Below are 9,474 nucleotides of genomic sequence, written 5' to 3' on the forward strand. Positions count from 1 at the left end.
AGAGAGAGAGAGCATGAGAAGGGGGAGGGTCAGAGGGAGAAGCAGATTCCCTGCTCAGGAGGGAGCCCAATGTGGGACTTGATTCTGGGACTCCAGGATCATGACCTGAGCCAAAGGTGGTTGCTCAACCAACTGAGCCACCCAGGCGCCCTCCCTTCATTATTCTTAAAGTCAAGACTTTAGCTAAGGCTTATAAGGAGGTTAGAACCAAGAGATAAAAAGTCATCACCAGGAGCCATTGTAGCTTCTCTATGTATATTTGTCTTCTCTCTTCTAAGCCAACAGAGCTGACACAGCATGACTGCCCATAGCTTTTGAGTCTACACATCCTTTTCTAAGACACCAACTAAGAGGGAATGGGAATCCCATAATCCCAATTACGAAGTCTCACAATGAGTCTGATTCCTTACCTTACAGCAGGAGTTCATTGTGCATGAGTGTATGGCAGCTGGAGACAGTGGGTTGGAGAGCGTAAACATGGCTGAAGAAGCTCACCTGTGGTGAGTGGTGTGCCTGAGGGGATCCTTATGGGCTGGGTAGATGTTCTAAAATGTTTTCTAGAGGGGCTCCTGGGTGGCTCAGATGGTTAAGCACCTGCCTTCGGCTCAGGTCATGATCCCAGGGTCCTGGGATTGAGCCCTGTGTCAAGCTACCTGCTCGGTGCAGAGCCTGCTTCTCCCTCTCCCTCTGCCATTCCCTCTGCTTCTGCTCACTCTCTCTGTGTGTCAAATAAATCAAATCTTAATACATAATAAAATGTTTTCAACAGATACTTACCTCAATATCTGTCACATAATGAGGGTATTAGTTTTTCTTTTCCCTTCCTTTATACTAGATATGATGATCTAAGAAAAGAGTTGGGAATAATTGCTCCAGTTATTCTGGAGCTTTTTGGTTACTGAAATGGTAATCATAGAGTCTACATAGTATCTGGCAATAATAACACCACTGGGATAAATAAGGCAAGCTGCGTACTTTTTAGACCTTCCTTGTTCTTCCTAAATTTGGCTTCTAGCTGTGTTTTCTGAAATGTATCTGCCCACCCTTGGAAAATTCCTTGTTTCTGGTGATAATGATGTCAGGAACAATCATTCTATGGAGAAAAGTGTTCTGTATGGAAGCAGGTGGGTTAGGAGGTAATGGTTGAGGTTAATGGTTGAAGAATATACTAAGAACAGAATTGCTACAGAAACATACCTGGCCTTTTCCTACTGCTGCAGACCATATTCCCAAGTGTAGCACCCATGGACAAAGCCAATACTCCTTCCTTCCTTCCTTTCTTTCATAGAATAAATGTTTACTGACCTAAGCATTGTGCTTTTAACAGACATACAAAAAAAAAAAAAACACTCAAGATGTTTTACATGTTCACCTTTTTCTCCTGGGAAAGCAGAGGGCCCAGGCTGGGATTTCAGAAACCAGGGGTAGGGACTAGAGTAGAGAAGACGTCCCCTAATTATAGGATGTTAGGTCAAAGTGGCACTGGGTAAGGGCAGTCCAGGAATTGAGTAAGGCCAAAGTGCTCAGACCAAGAGAGTAAGTGGAGAGCATGGATCTGGACCAAAAAGGGTCAACAAAGATGAGCATGCAAGGCAGAGCCAGCAGGCTGAGGAAGAGCCTGATAAGACCCGTAGAGGCTATAAACAACCCAAGGCAAGAACCTCTCATGGGAAGCCCACAGGCTGTGGCCTGGGAGGGACCTCTGAAGGTACAGGACTTTTGGGCCTAGGGGGAAAAAAAGAGATCTGAAGGAAGAAATGTTTTCCACACCAAATACCTTTCTTAATTGTTTGTTTTTAAAGACTTTATTTATTTATTTGTCAGAGAGAGAGAGAGCACACAAGCTGGGGGAGCAGCAGACAGAGGGAGAAGCAGGTTCTCCGTTAAGCAGGGACTCCGACACAGGACTCGATCCCAGGACCCTGGGATCATGACCTGAGCCGAAGGCAAGACGCTTAACCTACTGAGCTACAAGGCATCCCTGTTTGTTAATTTTTAAAAGATTTTATTTTTAAGTAATCTCTACACCCAACGTGGGGCTTGAACTTACAACCCCAAGATCAAGAGTTGCATGCTCTACCAACTAAGAGAGCCAGGTACCCTCTTTTCTTAATAGTTTAGACCAGAGTATAAAAAACTCTCCTCACTAATCCTATTTCCTGTCCATTCCTGAACACAACTTTGTGTCTTTCATTACAATTTCGTAAAATTGTAATGAAAGAAACAGATTTCTATAAATTCACTACTGAGACTGAAGTATACTTTCAGGAGCTTAGACCAAACATATGCTCTTTCCTTAAGAAACAACAATGTACATGTAGTCGCTTAAGCACTTCTTTTTTTAAAGCATTTCTTTACATCACCATTGAAAACAAATTATGTCTGGGTGGTAAAATATATTAGATGAATTTCAGGGTTTTCCTAGATTATCCTAGATTTGAGGTACCATTTTATCTTCATCTGTTGTCATTGTCTCTACTATATTTCTCAACCAATTGAAAATTCCTAAATCAGTGGGAATATTTAATGAGTAATGAGAATCACTTGAGTGGCAAGTCCTATTTGACTAAATAGCCCAGCCATGTCTTTGCTACTGATATAAATGCTTTCTTTTTTTTTAAAAAAAAGATTTTATTTATTTATTTGACAGAGAGAGACACAGCGAGAGAGGGAACACAAGCAGGGGGAGTGGGAGAGGGAGAAGCAGGCTTCCCGCAGAGCAAGGAGCCTGATGCGGGGCTCGATCCCAGGAACCTGGGATCATGACCTGAGCCGAAGGCTGACGCTTAATGACTGAGCCACCCAGGCGACCCTGATAATAAATGCTTTCATATTATATTTACATCATTACAACCATTGTAAAAAAAAATGTATTTCGAAAGTGCAAAAATAATGTGTCAGGAAGGTAACCCTGGGATGTTATAAATATCACAAAACTCTCATAACTATAATGATAATGTTGGGATTTATTTTCAAAGATAAAGGTTGAACTTATCAGGAGGACACAAGTAAGCAATGAAGACTTCTTTATTGAGTGCAGATAAATTTCAGATTTTCAATAATCTTGTTAAATACTCTGTAGTTCCTTATTCTTAAAGCCATTCCTTAGTTTTAAGACTGCTCACTGCTTTTATAGTTGCTTTTTGTTCCTTTCCCTTATCTGATCACCTCTACTAAAACACTAGTATGTTACCAGGTATCATATAGTCTCTTTTCTGTGCTTCCTCTTCTCTCTTCCCCCAATTCCTTTCCCATCTTCCTTCTCCCCATAATCTCCTAACATTCTAACTCTAAGAGTAGAACCAAGGAGATAAGCAAGGAAAATAACATGCAAATAAAAAGAAGATATTTAGGGACGCCTGGGTGGCTCAGTCAGTTAATCATCTGCCTTCAGCTCAGGTCACGATTCCAGGGTCCTGGGATCGAGCCCCGCTTCGGGCTTCCTGCTCAGCGGGGAGCCTGCTTCTCCCTCTCCTTCTGGTGCTCCCCCTGCTTGTGTTCTCTCACTATCTCTGTCAAATAAATAAATAAAATATTTTTTTAAAAAAAAGGAGAAGAAAAAGATATTTAATAACATAAGACAGAGAAGTGTAGAACCCGTGTGCCGCCTTTCTCTACCTAAACAAATCTCACTCTTCCTTCAAGGCCATAGCATTAGTCTATGCAGGCTTCATAACAAAGTACCAAAGACTCACATAACAGAAATTTATTTTCTTGCAATTCTGGAGGCTAGAAGTTTGAGGTCAAGGTATTGGCTGGGTTGGTTTCCTCTGAGGCCTCTCTTCTTGGCTTGTAGATGGCCGTCTTCACCCTGTGCCTTCACATGGTCTTTCCTCTGTGCATATTTGCATCCTAATATCCCCTCTTAGAAGGATCCCCAGTCATAGTGGATTAGGGCCCAACCTAATGACCTCATTTTAACTTAATTACTCCTTAAAGACTTTATTTCCAAATACAGTCACATTCTGAGGTACTAGGGGGTTAGAACTTCATCATATGGATTTGGGATGTTACAATTCAGCCCATAATAGCCACCATCATCTACCTTTACCAAGTACCATTTCCCTGCGACACCAGCCTACCTTGGGGTTTACTGTCTATACCCTTGGTGATTTCTGACATTATTTTAGCAGCTGGTTGAATGTAATTGGACACTTATGGACGCAGTCTTGAGTAGTTTTTAGATGAAAGTAATTTCTTCCCCAACAAGACTCATGAGCACAGGTATAGTTTTTAATCCCTCTCAATACCTAGAACCCAGTCAGTACATTAGTAGATAGACTTACAATAAAACAAAACCAATCTCAAATGAATTGAAAGAGAAGCATCAATCTTTTAGTTGCCATGTTTGTACATTTTATCCCTTTGAGGAAAGCCCCTTGGAAGCAAGATTGTGCCCCCTCTGCAGAGAAAGCAAAGGAATTCATTTAGTTGGTCCAGTGAAAATTGAACTTGGACAATTATCAGAATCCTTTGTCTTTCTGATACGATTTTTAAGTGTCATGATGTGAGAATTTTATAAATGGGTCAATTCCAATACTTTCATATATTTGGCTGAAAAGATTTTCTTTATAAGAACTTAGTTAACTTTGGATGATAATCATTAAAAGTTGTGGTAGTAACAGTGATCCCTCTTTTTGGAATAAATTTAAAACACTGTAGTACAGAGGCGCCTGGGTGGCTTAGTCGGTTAAGCATCTGCCTTCAGTTCAGGTCATGATCCCAGAGTCCTGGGATTGAGCACCACATCAGGCTCCCTGCTCAGCGGGGAGTCTGCATCTCCCTCTCCGTCTGCCTGCTGCGCTCACTCTCTCTCTCTCAAAGAAATGAATAAAATCTTAAAGAAAAAAAACCCCCAACACTGTAGTACAGATACTGAAAGCAAATCTTGAAAATAATTACCAGCAGGGGTATCATCTACATTTTGTTTTGCACAGTTTGGTTTTTCCATTTATAGTGCTCTTCTTAACTTTACAAACATGCTGAGTAAATGTTTTTGCTGTGACCATGACCTTTAGGAAGTTATTTGGCTCATCACTTCTCCATAACTACATCAGGCTCTTTCAGAGCTCACTTTGCTCATGTCCGAGGGTGTGCCCCCCAAAAAGACTATCCAGTTATATCCTCTCATTCATTTGAAAAATTCAGGCTCAAACAAGAGATGAAATTTATATTGTTTCCCAGACTCTTTGGGGATGTAAGTAAATATCTACTTTATTGAAAAAAAAATCATAATTCCTTAGCATAAGAAATAAAAGTCAGATTGAGAAAATCCAGAATAACCAAAATAATGATTTATGTTATCTTCCAAGATAGCTGTAAAGAGAAATTAACCCCCATTATCATGTAGATGGTGATAAAGAGGGAAATGATAGGGAATGGAATGTTTGACTTAATGCTTTCTGAAGTGTTCCTTCTTCAAGCAACCAGGGTAATAATAAAGATGGTGGTAATTCTCAGAAGGAATTAGACATTTGCATAGTGTTCAGCCCGTGAGATGATACCCATTTAGAAAGAAGAGGATGTTATTAGGCAGGTAAGAGGCTATGCCCAGGAATGTTAATTGCATCTCATTGTGATGACCATTCATTACCACAGGCCAACTGCTTTACTTACATTACCTCCATTGAATCCTCACAACTATGTACCTAATGAGGTGGGTACTGTTCTCACTGTTGAACAGATGAGGAAACTGGGGAGTTAGCGCTTATGTAACTTTCCTAAAGCCACAGAGCCTAAGGAGGGGAGAGAGGAGTACCAACATGTATGCTCCTAGAGACTGTCAAACCCAATTTACTGTATCAGATTAAAGGCATGCAATTTGGGTAGGAAAAATGTTTGCCAAAGTGATATGCTGGGGGGTTTTATCCTCTATAATGTATTTCCCTAATCCAGTTACTTCAAGCACTCTTCCTGTTCTCAGTTTCCATCTTCTAAAATTTTTGGAAACAAACCTGCCAGAATGAGGGCTTCGCCCAAGAGTTTCCACACTGCATTAAATAATAAGGTCTCCAAACTGCCTAAAAGACGATTATTTGTGTAGGAAATAATTATATTGTACTTTGGTATGAGAAAATTTCTTTCCTCAAAGTGTATAGGAATAACCACCACTTACGGCTGAAAACATCAGGTGGGGTGGCTTTTGCTTTCAAAAGACTGCAAAACACTTTCCCAGCACTTTCATTTCAGAAAATAATATTCCTTAAGATGTTATTTATTTGACAGAGAGAGAGAGAGCACAAGCAGGGGGAGTGGCGGGCAGAGGGAGAAGCAGGCTCCCCGCTGAGCAGGGAGCCCGATGTGGGACTCGATCCCAGGACCCTGGGATCATGACCCGAGCCAAAGGCAGAAGCTCATCCAGGTGCCCCAGAAAATAATATTCCTACTTAAAGTTCCTTTAGGCTTCTCCCTGCACCTGAGTCTTCTTCAACCCTGGCTGCCACAGACCTTGTCATCTGCAAGGTCTGCTCTGGTCTAGGGACAAGCACCTCACCTTCGCTGTCCCCACAGCCCGGCCACAGGAGTCGGGGGAGGAAGCACAAGCCCAGTTGCTGTCACGGTGAAAAATTTCTAGTGAGGCACAAGCCTTCGCACATATGGTTTCAAGAGAGATTTCAGCCAGACCTAGCAGTCCTACTAGTTGTCAGAGCCTCTTGTTGATTCCCACCTTCAGCAAAAATCCTTTAGGGCAGCAAGTGCAGCAGGAAACCTGTCATTAACAACCACCAGAGTGTCACATCAGCGATTCTCAGGAGTGTCGGCTCCACTATTTAACTCAGCTATTTACCTCATCCGGGAGAGCTTTGTTTGATTGTCAGAAAATAGAACATGTACATTTGTCTGTCATAAACACACACGAGCTCTCTAGAGCACAAATAAACAAAATGATCATGTACATTGGTAAATGTGTTTGCATTATTTAACCAAACCAGATGAAGCATGTGAATAACCCTGCATATCAAGTACCATCGCGTAACTCGCTTGTAATCTGTCTTGTACAATACAGCCATTGCCACTCATTCCACTCACCCAATTCAGACCCTGGAAATGTACTATTTTTAGACCGGCTTTGTACACTACTATTTACAAAGCGCACTGTTAAATCCTTTGACTCGCAGCCAAGAAGTTGGGTGAGAACCTAGAAACCTGCCACACAGATCAGCATCCTAATCAACCCTGGGACAGCCAGCACTAAAGATCTGCCTTTGTTTCCTTTTCTTCTTTCCCTTTGTCTCCACAGGAATACCAATGTAAAAAGGCAAGGGGACAAAGAGGTGGGCCTTATCTGTTCTTGTTGTTCAAATGGGTTGCTTTACTCACTCTCCTAGATAACAGCCCATGTGTCAACATCTTTGGCAGTTTAAGTTGTTCTCTGTCAAAACCACTTTTGGAAAAGATTTGCCCCTTTATTTACTTGGGAACCAATGTGACCACAGCAGGTGCGTCATGGAAAACTCAGAATTAGGTGCTTTACAGCTGCTTGGATGTGGTCACATGACAGCCCACTGCTCCCGGCCAATCCACTGCTGGCAAGCCGGCCTAGCGGCCACACGGGAAGGAGGAACAGAAAAGAAAATAGTAGGCAAAGTGTTGGCGTGAGGCAGGTGGTGGATGAGGCAATCGCACGGAGAAAGGATTGCAACACCAGGGAGGAGATGAAGGGCCTCATCATTTTGCAGCCAACAAGAAACCTGAAGGAACTAAGTTTGGCTCTGTTTCTACAGCTTGAGAAAAGCTGAGAACGGAAGCAATGACTGGGCTAATTCTGGACAAAATTTTTTAAAAATGATTTTTGAGAGGAATCCAGATCTTTGCTTCAATTCTTAGCTTCTATGTAAATTGCTCATTTTCCAAAATTCTTTCGTTTTTTTTCAGGTGATTTGAAGTGATTTGTATTCCATGGGATCATTTAAGACATCCCTGGTGGCCTAAAATGTGAACAGTTTGATCCCTTTCCTTTGGTTCACCTTCCTCACGGTGCCATTTTGTTTCTTCACTCAGCCTGGATTGGCTGCTGGAGGCAGGGCAGCCAGACTGTAGCCGGACAGCGATACCCTGTCCTGCCCCTGTACCTGTGTGGGGTGTCCCCATGCTCCCCGGGGTAGTATCTCTTCCCCTTTATAGAACTAAGCAGAGAAATAGAAATGGGTTTTGAGTACTTTGGATCAAAAGTGGTCTCTGAATTTAAGGCATTTTATTATTTTATTATTACAAGTTGATAGGGTCTCTATATTCATTATAATATTAGAGATTTTATGAAAAAGTAGTGTGCCAAGATGATTAATAACAATAACAACAAAAGCTCCCTGCTTATCAGCCCATCTGTACCATGTACCATTCTAGATACTTTCTACAATATCTCTACCCACACCAATAGCTCTACGAGGTAAGTATCATTTTATGCATTGTGGAAGAGCACTGAGAATTAGAACGGTACTTGGGCAAGGTCATCAGCCAGTAAATGGCAGATCTGAAATTCAAAACTAGATTTGTTGTGTCCTTTCTACCCTACGAGGCAACACCATTTGCAAATGTGAACCCATTCCAAACCATCAACGGGAAACTGGCTTTACTTTGATGAATCTCAATTCCATACACTGGGTTCAGGTATTTTAACGGATTCAACATGTTTATTTATCTCAGGATTCTTAGAGAAGAGTAATAGGACTGTTATCTGGGATTTTCACTTGTAGAATTATGCTTATCTACTGCTACTTTTAATTCCTTACCATCTTCTAAGTATTCCATCTCACCTGATTCTTTTCCTGGAATGGTGGTATAGAGAACATGGTCTATAGTAACAGTGCATAAGAATATCCTGGCTTGCTTTATAGATGCACGAATAAATGAGGAAAGACATTTTCCCAAACCTGAGCACGTAGGCAGTACTATTACATGGCAGGCTTGCACACACACAAAGTTTGACACAAACCAATCATTGGAGCCGGGCGCCGTGGCTCGCGCCTGTAGTCCCAGCTACTCGTGAGGCTGAGGCAGGAGGATCGCTTGAGCCCGGGAGTTCTGGGCTGTAGTGCGCTATGCTGATCGGGTGTCCACACTTAAGTTCGGCATCAATGTGGTAACCTCCCGGGAGCGGGGGACCACCAGGCTGCCTAAGGAGGGGTGAACCGGCCCAGGTCGGAAACGGAGCAGGACAAACCAATCATTGGACAAAGCTTGGGCAAGGGTTGGTGCTAAATAGGAAAGGGAACAAAGGTCATGAAGAGGTGCAAAGAAAACAGGAAGCTTGTATTGGTAAATTTTACATGTACAATAGTGTTGATAGTATAGTGAATGTCTGCTCAATAAATTATTCTCACTTTCCTCCTCTGTGTCCATTTATTGGTTGGTCATCATCACCCGATATGGGTGATGGGAGGAAATAAGAAGTATAGGTCTTTTTTCTTTTATTTTATTTGAGTATAATTGACACACAAGGAAGTATAGGTCTTAATATAGATTCTAGAAAGTGGA

General features: G+C 41.9%; 1 pseudogene; it reads left to right on the forward strand.

Annotated features, from left to right (window-relative positions):
* Positions 1-8,943: 8,943 nt before the first annotated feature.
* On the forward strand, positions 8,944-9,221 carry LOC148164870 (signal recognition particle RNA; annotated as a pseudogene).
* Positions 9,222-9,474: the final 253 nt, after the last annotated feature.

Source organism: Eumetopias jubatus, unplaced genomic scaffold (assembly GCF_037043125.1).
Source record: "Eumetopias jubatus isolate StellerSeaLion01/CBP00866 unplaced genomic scaffold, mEumJub1_p1.0 scaffold_2, whole genome shotgun sequence".
NCBI lineage: Eukaryota > Metazoa > Chordata > Mammalia > Carnivora > Otariidae > Eumetopias > Eumetopias jubatus.